The 17,412-nt window shown below is 45.8% G+C and overlaps 1 protein-coding gene across 1 annotated transcript in view; it reads right to left on the bottom strand.

Annotated features, from left to right (window-relative positions):
- The window catches only part of LOC310790858 (CD82 antigen-like), a 38,215-nt gene extending 26,361 nt beyond the window's left edge, over window positions 1-11,854 (bottom strand). The window contains exon 1 of the mRNA XM_083652568.1: window positions 11,673-11,854. The gene's annotated coding sequence lies outside the window, so the exon portion shown is untranslated. The remainder of the gene's footprint in view (window positions 1-11,672) is intronic.
- Between the last annotated feature and the right edge of the window lie 5,558 nt (window positions 11,855-17,412).

Here is a 17,412-nt window from a genome sequence, read left to right as displayed (position 1 = left end):
CTGCCTGTCCCTTCTTTCTTTCTTTCTTTCTTTCTTTCTTTCTTTCTTTCTTTCTTTCTTTCTTTCTTTCTTTCTTTCTTTCTTTCTTTCTTTCTGTTTTTTTGGGGGGGGGGGGGTGCTGGGCAATGTATCGATATTATAGCAATATCGTCATGAGACTAAATATCATCTTAGATTTTGGATATGGTAATACTGTATCAAGATACAGTATGGCATATGTGCTGGTTTTAAAGGCTGCATTACAGTAAAGTGATGTCAATTTCTGAACTTACCAGACTGTTGTAGTTGTTCTATTATTTGCCTTTATCCACTTAGTCATTATGTCCACATTGCTGATTATTATTTCTCAGAAATCTCATAGAGACAGTCGGCCTGTGTGGGAACTGGGAACGCCCACAAAATGTTACTACGCTGGCTGGCGCACGAGTGGGGGGGAAACCCCCCCATATATCTCAATGGGCTGACTCACCAAAGGACGGTGCTGCGGCTCTACACTACAGGATTGGGGATTCTAGAGCCGGTACATAGACGTCTGTTCAGATGTGCGTTTACTGCGGGGGTTAAATCCCCGATCCTGTCTGCCTGGGCTGGGCTAGCAGCTAAATGCTAACTATGCCGAATGGGGAGAACGGGAGGATTTACCCCACCCTGACCACGCCCCCCAGCCAGCTATAGACGCTGGGGTATACCCTGCGTCTATTGTGTAAATATTTTGTGATAGCATCAATAGTCGGGGAAGCTAGTCTTGTTTTAATAAAAGTGCTTGTGACATCTCAAATGTGGCTTTGACTTACAACTGAACATTTTTTAGCCCCAAAATACCGAGATATAATATTGTATCACCATTCAGCCTAAAAATACAGATATGATTTTTTTGGTTCATATCGCCCAGCACCTGCCATGAGAGAACTAAATACGTGTTGTGTATGTGCGATGGGAAAGAGATTGTGGCAATGCATTGCAGTAGGGACCGTCAGATGGAAAGTATTATCGACCACGAACACAACAGACTGAAGCCAATGTGTCTCATAGAAAAGACCGGGTCAGCTTCTAACGGCCCAAAGAGGCAGGTAAAACTCAAGGCTCTTATCAGAGTGAACTTCAGTCTGGCCATTTTCAGGCCTACAACTTAACAAGCAGGAAATACACAGACAACACACAGCGGCCATTCATTCAGGATTGCTCAAATTGCTGGGTTGACCATATAAAGAGTTGGAAGACAATTTTACAGTTGAAGCCAACAGCTGGAATTAAGAGCTTTGTATGCACAGTCAGTCACAGGGTTTCTCAGAAATGATGATGCCTTCAAGTGTTCCTCGTAAGATCCCACGCTTCAAAGTTTGGAAGTTGTAAATAAGACAAAAGCATTCGACTGCTTTCGGTTGTGGGGGGAAAACCCCCCCCAAAAGAAACCCTGTAACAAAAGTTGTAAGAAGTCTGTTTGCATTTAGACATCGAGCGGCACAGACTGCTACTTTGTGCTGCGGCGGCAAGTCTGCATCAGGAATGCACATCGCACATGATGTTTTAATTGATTTATTGCCCGAATTTGTTGTATAGACATCTTTTTTTATACATCTTTTGTAGCAATTTAATGAAAGAGCAATAGTCTACGTCTGCACAAAAAAAAGTGTAACGAGTCAAAGTCAGAGAGTGAAAATAGAAACACACAAAACTAATTATTATTTCCATAGAAGAGGGAGCTCGAATCTGGAGCATATTATAAAAGGCAGTAGAAGTTGTGCATGTGCACATAAGTGTAACACATGCATTGCAGACATCATATTATAATATTACAGAGGTCAAAATGTCATTGAAGATGAATTTTAGAATTTTGTCATGCCATCATTTCTGACCCAGTTCACACTGTAACTGTAACTGGGTTTACCAGTTCATTCTGGCCCACCTCAGTGTAGCCATGGTCAGTGGGAAATACAATGTTGAACAGTCACCCTCCCACTCAGCTGGGTAGCTAGGGTATCTCCAAATGGCTCAAAACAGACCATTTCAAGAGAAGTGGGAGAGAGACTGATGTTGCCTTCAAAAAGGAACTCGTGAGCTTGTGTGGTCACCACATGGGAGGTCATGTACATGACTCGTGAACTCCGAAAGCGTTCCGAAAATGTCCCACTTCCCAAGTGGTGAACACCACAAGAGGGGGGCGTTCCCATGGACTCTTCTTCATGTGAAGATGGTAAACACGACCCAGCAAGCACGAGTACTTAGTGAGCGCAGGGAAACGCCCGTGTCACGTCAGCAGCACAGAGGTGCCTCTGGCAAAGCCGAAGCGCCGCACTGATGATTATGAGATGTTTGAGCAAATTAGCAGTTTCGTGTCCGGCAAGGGGAAGTTTGAGAAGCTTCGTGGAAAGTTTGTTGTGCAACTTGGCTTTCTCTGTGTGTAGCCCAAAACTCAAGACACACAAACATGCAACCACAAAATGTGCATGTCATGACTCATGATGCAAGAAAAGCCTTTCAAATACAACCAAATACAACTCAAATACATTCAAATACATTTAAATTAAAAAACAACTGTTTGAGGGAGAATCATGCAAATGCAAGAAGGTGAACTCTGCTCATTTTGCATGAATCAAACACCCGTATTTAGATACAAATCAATTAGCATTCCTGTCGTGATGCCTTCAAGGCACAAAACCTGCTGCAACGATTTGCCTGGACAAACACATCGTCCCTCAGGGTCAGCCTGGTGATGACCTTCTCTCCATTCTGAAAGTCACCACAACTCCTGGTTCCACCTCATGGAGACCGAGTTAAACGTCTCCGTTTTGCATCACATCATGAGGTTTCTCTTCATCTTATGGGAATTAATAATGCCTCTATAAAAAGTGCATCTTCTGTTTTTGTCCCCATGCACAAGCATCCACACACACGCGCGCACACACACGCACGCACGCACGCACGCACGCACGCATGCACGCACGCACACACACACACACACACACAACTGACTATGGTAGTGCACTGCAGCCATGGTCGCCAGAATAAAAAGACACCATTGTACCATTTCTGCAATCCATGGACATGTAGAATTTTCTGAACCAAAATACGACGTTGCATTTCACGTTTCTAGATGCGTGAATATTAATGTTGTACATGCGTAGAGTCTGCTATTGTGTTTATTTGTGTTTAACTTTGGAAAGGCAGTGAGGTTTTCAAATTAAAATGCCACGTTTTAGAAATGTATTTTGCCTACATTTTGTTTCAAATTTCCGTTGATATTCTACCGTACATATGCCTGCTTTTCAAACACGTAAAATGCCACACTTTTTTATTATTCTGGCGACCGGGTTGTGTAGTGACACTGTGTTTAAATAAATATCCTTACAGCTGTGATGAATGGCAGATTTCAACAACCACGGGTCTATGAAAACACTGGACTTTGGGGACGTCAATGAAGCTTCTGAGCCCTCAGTGCAAAAGACCAATTACAGCAACTTTCTTTATACTGTTTCTCCAACCTCAACGCGTCCACTGAGGCTGCCCAGTGCTGCTGAAGCTAAGAAAGAGCTAGTGACACACAGTACTGTACTGCATGGTCACTGCACACTGCTCCTCTCTGGCCCAGCGAGCTTAAGCTAAGAAAGAGCTAGTGAGACACACAGTACTGTAATGCATGGTCACTGCACACTGCTCCTCTCTGGCCCAGCGAGCTTAAAGGGGGACTAACCCCCTAGATATGTATTAGAACAGTGATTTGAAAATACCTATGGAAAAAACCAAGAAATGACATATGCTCTTGTCTATACTGGACTCTTTGGCTGTGTTGAAGTCCAGATTTTTTTTCGGAAATCGACGCCATTACAGTTTGCCTATTGCCTCAAAAATAATTTATTTGAGAGGGGCCATATCTGTATAAATATCAACAATTAGCCAACGCTGGTGGCCTGTATGGAAAGAGCTTTGCTCAAAATGGTTGAAAGTTATATCAATTTGGTAATTCAGTGGCGAACTAGAAATTTAATTATTTTTCTGCATGTAACTCTATGGCAGTGTGTCAAAACTACGTTACGAGAGCAAAGTGGCATGGGCTCGTTACAGCAGCACACCGCACAATACGACAAACCCCCCGTTCTGGGGTAACACAATGCGAGATTTCTCTACGTCATTCCCTCGTCCAAGTTGCCATATAGTCCCTTTTTCATTTTAGTTTGGGGACTTTTCGTGATTCTTGTTAAAAGTTGTGCAAAAGTTTTTTCCTCTCAGCGCAGTGCAGGCTGCCTGCGCCTCCTCCCTCCTGCCAGACCCCGGCTGGCGAAACAGCATGGGGCGCTTGTAACCTCACGGAGCAACAAACAAACAGACAGAAATAGCTGGTGTGCGATTTAGAGAATACAGTCTGAGATTGGGTACAGGATTGAGGGAATCCCGCATCTGTTTGCGAAGGTGCGACTGGACAGGACGCTTTTCACAGACGGGCACAGTAGTCGGAGCGAGGCGAGTGTCTCTCAGGGCTACTCAGGGCAGAGCTGCAGATCTCTCCTTCTCCTCCGCGCATTCAGTCTGTCCAAAATCATTACCGATATAATCTCAGTAGGAGGGATGCAGGGAAATGATAGTAGCCGATGTGTTTAGAGAAGCTTTGTCACGTTGTCACGTCGTAGTATAGCGTTATATTTTACATGTGCGCTAAACTGCGACCATATTTGTTTGCGGAAATATCAGACTGCTCTCTCTACTCTCAGAGCACAGAGAGCTCTGCTCTGCTGCGCGCGCCCGCGGAGCTTGGAGCTAGTGCATGAGGTTTACAGTACGACTCTCTCCCGCATGCCTGGGCTGGAGACAGCTGCTTGCAACTCGGACTGATAATATATACATCATCATTCGAGCTTATTCAGGTAAGATATTAATAAAGTAGTGACACATTCAGCGGGAAACTAACTATAATTAAGACATGTGCCAACTTTGACAACGTTTGGTTCAGTATTTTAAGAGCAAACTTCAATAAGAATAGGCTTGGAGTTCTGAGGAGCTGAAAGGGTACAGGGGGGGTAGGGGAGTAATTATCTTGAAATCCCATAGTCTTTGGGGACAACCTGACGTCAGGTCCACAGGGCTGATCACTGCGTTAGAGGGTCTCTGCATCACAACATCACTGCCCTTTTCATTTGATTTGGTTTGAGTTGGAGTCCTCCTCACAAGCTGTTCTTCTCCTTGAATTGAGTTGCCCTCCTCCCAAGGCTGCGGCGGTACCAGGCACAACAACACACTGCACTGAATGACGCAACAAGACTCAACAAGAGCCACGCCAGAGATAAGGCCAGGTTTTGCTTTGGTTCGCTTTTCTGAATGAGTGCGTCTGTCCGTCTGTCTGCGACGTCTTTGTGCTCCAAGAGCTACGCTGGAGGTCAGAGATGACGGCAGCGTGGGAGCTCACACAGAGACGTTCTTCTCATTGATCAGAGTGTGTGTGTGTGTGTGTGTGTGTGTGTGTGTGTGTGTGTGTGTGTGTGTGTGTGTGTGTGTGTGTGTGTGTGTGCGTGTGTCTTGTTTCTCCGTGCACACACACACTGGAGCAAGACAAGCAGTCCCAGAGAGAAAATGTAACTCAACCGGCCCCCGCTCAATCTGATGAGGTGTGTTGCGCAACAACACGTCCTCAGACAGAGACGACGGGTCTATTTCCACTGACATGTATTAGGCGCGCAACCGCAAATGGCATAATATATAACTGAAACTAGACTAGGGCTGCAACTGATGATTACTTTCATTATTGATTCATCTGTTGATTATTTTCTCCACTAATCGGTTAGTTGCTGTGTATAAAATGTCACAAAGGGAGATATTAAAATAAAAAAGTTAGATAAGACAATCATAAATTCTCTCAGAAAAATCTTGAGAACATTGACAAATAGTGAGTGAGATACTAGAAATTGCATGTTGTCCCATGTGTGTTACACTTTTGCATGACAATCTTGCAACTCCGATTTTGGCAATTTTACACATTTTAACTTCAATTGACGGATTGCACGCTACTAGGGGATGTCACAATATATCGTCCCACAATATATCGCGATATCAAAACGTGACAATATGCATCGTTGAGATGATATCTCATATCGTGAGAAAAAGAAGCTGAACATGGTGGCACCGATCTGCATCTGATTGCATGCTCGCGCTCCTTTTCATTGCTTTGTTTGAACAGACGAGGGACGTTACAGACACGGAGGATGAAAGTGGGGAAATTACTCAAATTGGCGTGGAGGACGCCCCCTCAACTTACAAATCGATCGCAAAAAAATATTGTTAAAATATCGTATCGTATCGTTATCGTGAACCCAATATCGTGTATCGTATCGTGAACTGAGTGTATCGTGACACCCCTACACGCTACTGTACGCGTTGTGAAAATCATTTGATCTCTTTGGCTGAAAGCCCTTTGGATAAGCCCAAAATGGCCTCGTCATCAAGACAAGATAAAACAAGTGTTTCTTTCGCTGAAAAGTTGCTCTTTTGGAGATACATGAAGCGACAGCGATGACCCTGAAAGCTTGTACCACGCGGTGTTACTGAACAGCGTCTGGACACTGCGTCCACCACATCACTTACACACTCTGTCTCATGCAGAAGGGCGTGGGAGGCGGAGCTGCGGGGGTTAACGACCACAACAATCAACCCGTTTGTTTTCATAACGGCTAAATATCTATTATCTATTTGTAGTCTCAAATTTAAATCTCAGATTTGAGGACAGCAGGGACACAAAGCATGCTTTTATTTGCTAGTGTTTATTGTTAAAAAGCACAACACTGGTCAACAGTTTTGCCGGTGTGTCTCTCAGGCTCTTTAGTCTGCCGTGGGATCATCAGGGACATTTTGGGGTTGGAGGTTGGGGGGGGGCGGGGTTACACGTCATCATCAACATTCAGCTGGTCCATCTATGAGACCCAAATAGAGCTCAACAACTGTCACGTGACTTTTTCGTGACGTCACTGCCCCGGAAGTAAACTCCCCATTCATTTTCTCCATAGAGACACTTTGAAAAAAAATCCTTATATAACGAGTTTTAAGGCTGGAACCAAGCCAACCTGTGACCTACTGAATCATGAGTGACCATAAAACATTCGGTTGGAGCAAGAACAAAAAATAACAACGGGGGAAATTTGATTCCCCCAACGTTTATATTTTGGTTCTTGCTCAAAGTAAACCGAACGTTTTATATGGTCACTCACGATTCAGTAGGTCACGGGTTGGCTTGGTTCCAGCCTTACTGGCCGAACACACCATACGCCAAAGCCATGCCGAACTGAAGCTTGAAGCAGACATCAAGCTGATCTGACACCAAAGCGGTCACACCACAAACAAGTCTCTTTTCCCTCAGCGGCCGGCTCGGAGCTGCTGCTGCTCCGGCCCCTCCCACCCCTCACAGGCCCCTCCCACCCCTCACAGGCCCCTCCCACCACCCCTCACAAACTGCATTGACTGCCTGCCTGGCAGCTCGGGATCAGCGCGCGGGCACGCTTGGAAACTAGAACAGAAGCTGAAACTATCGGATCAGCGTGGCGTCAGCGTGGCGTGCGGCCGGTGTGAACGGACTCGTTCTGTTAACAAGGACGCCGTGGCTTTGGCGTGGCTTTGACGTATGATGTGAACGTGCACTTAAAACTCGTTATATAAGGACTTTTCCCCCCGAAATGTCTATGGAGAAAATGAATGGGGAACTTACTTCCGGGGGCAATGACATCACGAAAAAGTCACGTGCCTGGTGAGCTCTATACACCTAGTTACACCCACCCAACACACACACACACACACACACACACACTGAGCGACAACGCCCCCCTCACCTCGCTCGACAACAACACCCACTCACAACACACCCCTCAAATACACCCACCCCCCCCCCTGCCCCCGTCACCCCTCTCGCCTCACAGGGCCCCGCTTTGAGTGGCCACCAAAACAATGGCAGCTTTCACACACACACTATTTTCTCTCTCGGCGACAAAAGGAGAAACTCGACACACACACGGAGGGCCGCTCCCCCCCCCCCCCCAACACACACACACACACACACACGGAGGGCCTTCCGTTTCCTCGGGCACAATAAACGCCCGAAAGAGCGACGGCCCCCTTTTCTCACCGCCATGACACCCGAGATGCCTTTTAGCCGCGCTCAGGCCACGTGAAGCTAGCCTGAGGTTAAGACACTGCAGGGAGTTCCACACCTCGCAGCCAGCACGCAGGTGTGTATGTGTGTGTGTGTGTGTGTGTCACAGTGTGTGTGTGTGTGTGTGTGTGTGTGTGCGTGCGTGCCACCAAAACAAAAAGAGAGAGGCACTGCCTCAGCTTGTCAGCGAGTAAAGCCCTACAGCCGCCCCACTCAGACCGACACCCCGGCCGTATTGAAATTAATTCAACGTACAAAAAACGGCTCCACGGCAGAACCGGTTTGGGGCAACAACAACTTCACTCCCGCTCAGTTCATAAAAGGAGCCGGCTGCACCGCGGACGGGGTTTCCATGACGACGCTCAAGCGGGGCTGAAAGGATGGAGGAGGTGTGGGGAGAGAGGGAGTGGCTCCACGCCCCGCCTTAGCCTTAGGGGCGTGTTTAGACTCCGCCTCCCCCCGGCCTCAGACCCAAACACCACTCGGCCCTCTCCACCTCCTCCGGGCGTGTCAAACAGTCCCGAGAGTGTCGGAGCAGCAGATTCCAGGACTCAGTGGTTTGTCGCTCTGTCCGTTCTCTCTCCATACCGAGTGTTTTCTAAACAACACGTCCATCGTCACGCGAGGACGATGCGCTCGGAGACAAACGCTGAACAATTCTCCATTTTGTTGTGAGAAAGACATCGGTCTCATTTACATTTTACCCCCCTCCCCCCCCCCCCCCCCCGCTTTCCTTTGAGCGTGCAAACATGTCGTTATAATCTGGAATCAAGTCTATCGTCACGGTTTCAAAGTTGCGGCTTAAAACGCGATAGTCATCGAACGGTGGAGTTCCCAGATCCGGATCAACACCAAAAAAAACATGTTCCTCTTTGGCTCATCTGTCCATTCTGTCATGGAAATATGTGCCTAGGATTTGGAGATCTCCTGCTGACAGAGACAAACTCATAGGGGCGAAAACGAAACAAAACACTGCTGGCAACGTGAAAACCGTACAAGTCCAACAGAAGTAAAAAATAAATAAATAAAATCCACAAAATTGAGGCGACATGCTCCTCTAGGAGTTGATGAACTATTTGTGCTCATGGAACTCTATTAAACCTAACTAGATCAACTCTAAATTGTATTGTGGTCAAACCAAACCCAACGCTGCTTACGTAGTTCATAAAAAGTGATTTTTTTTTGGAGATATAACCTTGTTGGTGGAGGTAATGAAGAGTTACACAAGAGGGAGAAGAAGACAACGTGTGTGAGTAACAAAGTAACTTGACTCTCTCTCATGGCATTTGGGGTGGATCAACTGTGAGCAGTTCAGACGGCTTCAGCAGCTCCATTAGGCCCATAATTAGCTGTGGGGTGGAGATGATGCCACTGAACAGGGTCAACAGGTTCTGGACTCAGCCAGTCGTTATTGTCTTGTGTATCTGTGAGTCATCACGGCTCTGATACTGGAGCTCTCATTTGGTGAGTGTGCCTCTAGCACTCTCTATGTCAACGGCCTATGAAGAAAGGAGCGATCGGCACAATAAGTAAGTTGTGTTGTATTAAAATGTGTATTATGTATACGTGGCTTTGCATAAAAGTGTCCGCCAAATGGGAAATTGTAAATCGTTGGGAGAAAAATCCACTGTCAATCAATACACTCCTTTGAACACTTTTCGGACATATTAGACTTCCAGACATGGAAGTCAGTTGAAGTCGTCTTGTGTTAAAAAACAAAAGGACGCAGAATGCGTAAAAACAGGTCCACAGCAGCGCACACATGTGGTGATTTATAAAAGGTGCAGTAAGTAACAAATAAATAAATAAAATCTGAAAACAAAACATGCTGGTTTCCCAGTCTGACAGCGATCCAAAACACTAACCAGCAGCAGCTGCTAACTCCGGCACACAGGCTAATCCATGCAACATTGAACAGTTAGCTCCAGTAGTACAGTATGCTGTATGGAAAGGTAATTAAGGTCAGGGTAAAAGCACAGGCAGCTGAACACATTTACAGACTCCGATGTTTCAGGAAAGATCCACCAAAAAGCACATGGGGACGACCCTGAGGGCGCCCGGGGGGGGGCTGTCGCAATGCCACCACTCACTGACTCACTCACTGACTCACTTACTGACTGACTGACTGACTGACTCACTCCACGCAACTGACCTACATACACATCTGTAACACTAGCATGTCCTCATCATGAAACAGCACCATGTGTTGTTGTGTAAGTGGAACGTAAAAACCAGCTCAATCAATGAGTCCATCATGTTGTAAATGTGCTACTGGAAATGTGCTGCCAATGTGTGTCTGCGTGTATTAGGGTTGAAATTGATTAGTTTGTCGATATCAGCCGTTTTAATAAACATCAGATATCAGCCTTTTTAATAAACATCAGATATCGGCTGGTCATGACCACTGGCAGCAAAATATTTTATTCGCTTAATTTGACTGTTTAATTATGTTGTTGTTTTTTGTAAATCAGTGCTTTGTTTAATTGCCTGTGTAAAGGGCCAGGCCCGGTAGCCAAGCGGACATGTAGGAGCCAAGTGTTACACCTGTATCCCAGAGTGTCACCTGAATAGGTGGTGGGGTAACGCTGCCTTAAAGCTGACACTTAAAAGAATGTCAATAGTCTGGGTTTCAGTGTGTCTCATGATGGACTAAAGAGACCTCCATAGACATCTTCTGTGATTACGCCGCTGTAAAGACCCTAGCAGATGTCCTCAGAGTGACAGGGCTGGCAGAGGTTGGCTTCATTATTGCCATTAGTATTACTACTACTACTAATCATAATCATCATCGTCATCAACATCATCATCATCATCATCATCCTCCTCCTCCTCCTCCTCTACTTAGCCTACATGTAGTCAGCCTATGTTAACACTCCATTACTTTCAGCAATCTAAAGTGAAACCATATGAAAGCAGCCACTGAGCCCATTATAAATAGAAAACTACCAATAGTGACTAGTGAGTTTGGAATTACAGTAGCATAGCCTATAAAATTCGTACTTTTTCTCTCTTTTTTTCAAAATTGGGTCATCCAATGCAGAGTTAAATAAATAAATAAATAAATAAATAAATAAATAAACAAACAAATAAATAAACAAATAAACAAATAAATAAATACATATTTTAAAGAGCTCCGCTTGTAAATCAAACCTCTGATGCTCAGTGTATCAGGACCGCGGTCATTCAGGCAGCAACAAGTGGTCTCCAGACATTGTGTTCAATAGGCTACAGAAATCATTCCCACAGGCGCCACATCACCAGCCGTTTTCACTGAATGAAACTCACAACATGATAGAGGGAATACGGGAAGAGCCACAGAGATGCTTTTGATCCCAATTAATTCACTAATCAATCGCTCAACAAACAGCCACGTGATCAATTTGGACACACAATCACACACGTTTCCCACAGCAGAAGTAGCCCGATCCGCTCTCGTGTGCGGAAAACAGAACTTGGAAAGCGTTGTCAAAAAGTTTCACGTTACCAGCCGCCTGCTGCTTTACGAGACTTCCCGGATGAGTGAGTTGGAGTAGAGATGGTTACTTACGTTTTTTGCGCTAAATTGTGGAGAAATGTAGTAGCTGTGTGGTGTGGAGCGCTGTCCCGGTCCTGTGCGCACTGGAGTGACTGCTGCTGGTCGGACTGACTGACCTCTCCTCTCTCTCTCTCTCTGGCTGTCTGCCTGTCTGTCTCTCTCTCTCTCTCTCTCTCTCAGGCACAACAAAGCGAGCAGCAGCAGTAGCAGTAGCAGTCTGCAAACTGAACAACACGAGCGATCTCCTCAGCTCTCCTCTCCCCACCATGTGGCAGATATGGGAATTAGCGAATGCCCTCTGTTAACCCCTAAATCCCCGCAGCAGAGATTCATCCCTAGATTGTCGCCACTGGGGGGCAAACATGCAGGGGCGTGTTTCATAGGCTGTCGTGAATGTTTAGGATTTAAATCCGTAGTCACTTGGAGGCGTATACATAAAGGAGTAGCCTATAAATTTAATATAAGTTATATGAGGATAAGGTCTATAAAGAAGCTTTTCTTATTTGTTTATAGGCTATTAGTGGTCGTTTTGATCAGCAATTGGAGTAAAATTTTCCTCAGAAAGAAGTAAAAAAAAAAAAAGCTGCTGGTGAGATAATTAATTGCACTGGTTTTAAGAATGATCTCAATTAACTGATTTGTTTGTTAGTGCGGTCAATAAAATGCTATCTTATCTTACAGTCATTTGACAAACACTCTCCTTTGACTTGTTTGAAGTCAATACAAAAATAGTCAATACAAAATAAGAGTTGTTAACATTGGCATTATGTGCAGTGCTGCCCTATAGGCTATAGCCAATCAATACTGTATCTGAGGCTGTCATTCTCATGCTGATGCTGTGTCTGAGAGGATTATTTTGGCAGTGTACATGCAAGGCCAACACTTGGTGAATAAACAACTAGACAACACAACACTGGGGGAAAAAATCAACAAGTAATTTAATTTTCCTTAAAACAAGAAATAAACAAAAAAAAACTCAAAAGATAATTTCCAATAGTTTCCAATACAAATGTATCATTTTGTTTCAAGAATGTTCAAGAAACAAGTTATGATAGTGATGAAAAGGGCGCATTTCAATATTTTTCCATAAAAAAAGTTAAATAGGCTATAAATTATAGCTTATTTAACTTTTTTTATGGATAAAGACTGAAATGTGCTCTTTTCATCACTATCATAATTCAATTTAGAAGAATTGTTGTTGGCCTAATGCTCAATCTAAGCACACAAAGAGTTTAAATACCATGTTTTAGTATGTGGCAAAAGCAGCTGATCAGTTTGATCAAAATTAGTTTTGTGTATGTTTCATTATTACTATAATTTGTATTGTGCGCCGCCCTCTCACTGTCATTGTTGTTGTTGTTATTGTTGTGTTGTGCCTAGTGTCCCTTTTTTATTTAAAATAAAAAAGAATGTTGACCACAAAAAGAAAGAGAGAGTCAGAGTCATTTTATTTGCCATTTGCAGTCAACTGCATTGGAATTGGGGTGCAAGGAGCTTAAAAACATCACACATACATAACAAATCACACTGACAAATTATAAAAACGTGTAGGTATAAAAGAGTAAAAAAAGACCAAACTTTTTTTTTTGGCCTTTGTAAAATTTACAATTTTGGTGATGGTTTTAACTTGATTGATAGCCTATCCTCTATGTATTGAGGAAAGAGATAAACTAAGGAAAGTATTAAAGATCAACTAAAAAAGAATAATGCATGGTCGTCAAATCCAAAAACAAGCCTGTTTCTCTGACTTCCTGGAAAGGTGACCTTTTGGAGAACAGCTATATGATTTATGTTCAGCGTAGCATGTCCTCCATAGAAATTCATTACTGTCCCGCTCTGCTCCAGCCTGGTATCAGGTCCAGTAGCTAGCACCATTCAGTATTGACTGACCTGTGTGTGTGTGTGTGTGTGTGTGTGTGTGTGTGTAATGAGGTCAGGGTCAGTCCAAGGCTTGGTCGTAGCACAATGGGCCTCCACAGACTACAGCACATATATGTCAGTACAGCAACACGAGCCGTATTCACAGCCGGGCTTTATTCTGCAGGCTCGGCTGTAACGAGCGCAGAGGACGGATCACAGAGAGCAGACAGACAGGCTCCTCCAACAGAATCGTGTGATTGTCTCCTGTGTGGTGACGATTCAAGGTTCAGACGACGAGTAGAGCGAGTCAGTGATGGCGTTTCAGAGACAACCCGCCCAGTTCAGATGGCGAGCAGAGAGAGTTAGCGAAGACCTTTCAGAGACGATCCGCCCGGTTCAGATGGCGAGCAGAGAGAGTTAGCGAAGACCTTTCAGAGACGATCCGCCCGGTTCAGATGGCGAGCAGAGAGAGTTAGCGAAGACGTTTCAGAGACGATCCGCCCGGTTCAGATGGCGAGCAGAGAGAGTTAGCGAAGACGTTTCAGAGACGATCCGCCCGGTTCAGATGGCGAGCAGAGAGAGTTAGCGAAGACGTTTCAGAGACGATCCGCCCGGTTCAGATGGCGAGCAGAGAGAGTTAGCGAAGACGTTTCAGAGACGATCCGCCCGGTTCAGATGGCGAGCAGAGAGAGTTAGCGAAGACGTTTCAGAGACGATCCGCCCGGTTCAGATGGCGAGCAGAGCGAGTTAGCGAAGACATTTCAGAGACGATCCGCCCGGTTCAGATGGCGAGCAGAGAGAGTTAGCGAAGACGTTTCAGAGACGATCCGCCCGGTTCTGACGGCGAGTGGAGGGAGTTAGCGAAGACGTTTCAGAGACGATCCGCCCGGTTTAGACAGCGAGCAGAGCGAGCGAGTGCGATCCGCCCGCCCGGCGGCTTCAGATGGTTCTCGTAACAGACGAGTGATGCTTTGACTTCATGACACTGTTGGGTTCAGAGGTCGGGGGCCTGACCTCACCCCTCTGCAGGGGGCCTGACGCATCGTGACCTCACCCCTCTGCAGCCGCACATAACAGGCAGCATTTGTGTTCTCACCAGGCCAACACACCAGTGATGTGCGTTTGCACCAGCTTTCATTCAGTTGACATCATGGATGCTTTAGATAGAAGTCTAATCTAGTCTTGTTTATTTGTTAAGCCCCTTATCCCAAGCATGTGTCAAAGGGCTTTACATAGCATCAGAATCAGAATCAGCTTTATCTGTGTAGACAGACAAGGGATTTGACTCTGGTATATCTTACGGTATATAGAGTGATGGCCTATGGGAAGAAACTGGTCTGGTTGTTTTGGTGTACTGTAGTCTATAGCGCCTACCAGAGGGGAGGAGTTCAGGTCATGTCCAGGGTGAGATGGGTCTGTGATGATCTTTCCTGCCTGTGTGTGTTTTCACTCTGGAGGAGTACAGGTCCTGGATGGAGGGCAGGTTGGAACCGATTATTTTTTCTACAGTCCTGACTGTTCGTTGTAGTCTGTGCTTGTTCTGTTTGGTGGCAGACCCAAACCAGACAGTGATGGAGTTGCAGAGGACGGACTGGAAGATGGCAGTGTTAGAACTGGATCAGCAGCAGCTCCTGAGGCAGGTTGTACTTCCTGAGCTGGCCTAGAAAGTACATCGTCTGCTGGGCCTTTTTGATGATCGTGACTACATTGAACTCCCACTGTAGGAACTTGTAGGTTTCCACTGTAGGCATGGTGCTACTGAGTATGCTGAGGGGGGGTAGTGCAGCCAGCCAGGGGGGCTCCTCCTGAAGTCCACCATCATCTCTACAGTTTTCTGCTGAACAAGCTGTCACAGATTAGGCAGATGGCCGTCGTATCATCTGCAAACCTCTGGAGTTTGCATCAGCATCAGCATCATAATACATAGTATGTCATACTACAGGTTAGAGAAGCGAGCTTGTGACCGGAAGGTTGTCGGTTCAATCCCCGGGACCAGCAGGATAAATCTGGGTGGGGAAAGTGAAAAACCAGCACTTGCCCCTCCCTCATGTACTGGTCAACTTCCAGGTGTGTGTGTGTGTGTGTGTGTGTGTGCGTGTGTGTGTGTGTGTGAATGTGAACAGGGTGTTCCTGAACAAGTGCAAACCTTCAAGTCCATAGGTTGAGGCCACGTCTCGTCATAGACGCTGGTTTAGCTGGCTCAGCCTGGGTGGAGGCGTGGTCAGGGTGGGGTAAAAAACCCTGTTCTATCCATTCAGCAAAGTTAGAATTTAGCTGATAGCCCAGCCCAGGCAGACACGATCGGGGATTTAACCACCGCAGTAAACGCACATCTGAGCAGACGTCTTGTTTTCTGCTCTAGAACCCCCAAACCTGTAGTTTAGAGCCACAGCACCCTCTTTTGGTGAGTCAGCCCATGAGATATATGGGCGGTTTTACCCCACTCGCGCGCCAGCCGTTTAACATTTTGTGGGCGTTCCCAGACATGCGGACTGTCTCTATGGTGCAGTGGTGTGGCCATTCAGCTTTATGGCACCACGCCCCCACCACCCACACTCCCCCTACCCACCCCTCGAATCCCGACTCAACCACCTTCCTGTCTCTAACTTCTGCCTCTTTTCCCTCGCTCCTGCCCTTCCTGGACCCCTCAGGACCCCCCCATATCCCCCTATAGCCACCCCTCGAATCCCGACTCTACGGCCTTCCTATACAGTACCCCTAGCTACGGCTCCTATTCCCTAGCCTCACTAAACATCCACGAGTGACTGAGTGTCCTGACTTTGCCATCCTCTGACCCCGCCAGGGCCTGCTGGCCCAGCGCCGTGGGAAAAAGAGAGCATTGCTCATGTGAGATTCCCCCTCTAAAAATATCATACAGGTTGATACTTATCATTTTTACGACTAGATTATATATAAATACGATACTGCACAAACACAACATGTCTTTGGGACTATGGGAGGAAAATGAAGCACCTGGAGGAAACCCACGCAAACATGCAAACTCCGCAAAGAAAGGATGAGGGTAGAGATTTGAAACCACAACCTTCTTGCTGTAAGTCAACAGTGTTCACCTCTGCGCCAACATGCTATGCTTGAAGGAAGAAGCTCTTCCTTGTCCCATACAATCAATACAGATAGAACACTGCTTACCTACCTACATCCACCTTCTGGCACGGAAGGGAATTAACACTGAATTACAGATCATTTGAAAACTATGATGTTGCCGCCTCAGGGCCTAGGACAGGTTTTTCTGTAACAGTCGACATTTCCCAGAAGCAGAAACCAGACGAGAGAGTTTTGTTTCATTATAGTATCCCAGAGATAGGCGACCATATGAGTCTGCAGGTTGCATATCAGCTGATTTCACTGATTAGTTCCTCTTCTCTGGTTGGATGTTTCGATCTCACTCAGAAAAATAAAGGTGCAAACAGGAAGTGAAAAGAGATCTGGGAAGTGGGCACAGACAACAAAAATGGCGGGACCTCCGCACAGAGGTGACCTCAGCAGCGGAAGTTGGATATTTGTCGTGCAGGGTTTCAGCTGAACTCCCACAATGGCTGCATGGGATTCGCATAAAGTGGGCATGTCTGTAAAGCGGAGACTTGTGGCTATAGAACCCAGTCCCATTCACATATCTATATAGAACCCAGTCCCATTCACATATCTATAGAACCCAGTCCCATTCAGATATCTATATAGAACCCAGTCCCATTCAGATATCTATATAGAACCCAGTCCCATTCAGATATCTATATAGAACCCAGTCCCATTCAGATATCTATATAGAACCCAGTCCCATTCAGATATCTATATAGAACCCAGTCCCATTCAGATATCTATATAGAACCCAGTCCCATTCAGATATCTTGAAGTGAGAGGTCAAGGGATCCCT

This window comes from Poromitra crassiceps, assembly GCF_964638095.1.
Source record: "Poromitra crassiceps genome assembly, chromosome: 16".
Lineage (NCBI taxonomy): Eukaryota > Metazoa > Chordata > Actinopteri > Beryciformes > Melamphaidae > Poromitra > Poromitra crassiceps.
The sequence above is the reverse complement of the archived record's forward strand: the minus strand, read 5'-3'. Positions and strand labels throughout refer to the sequence as shown.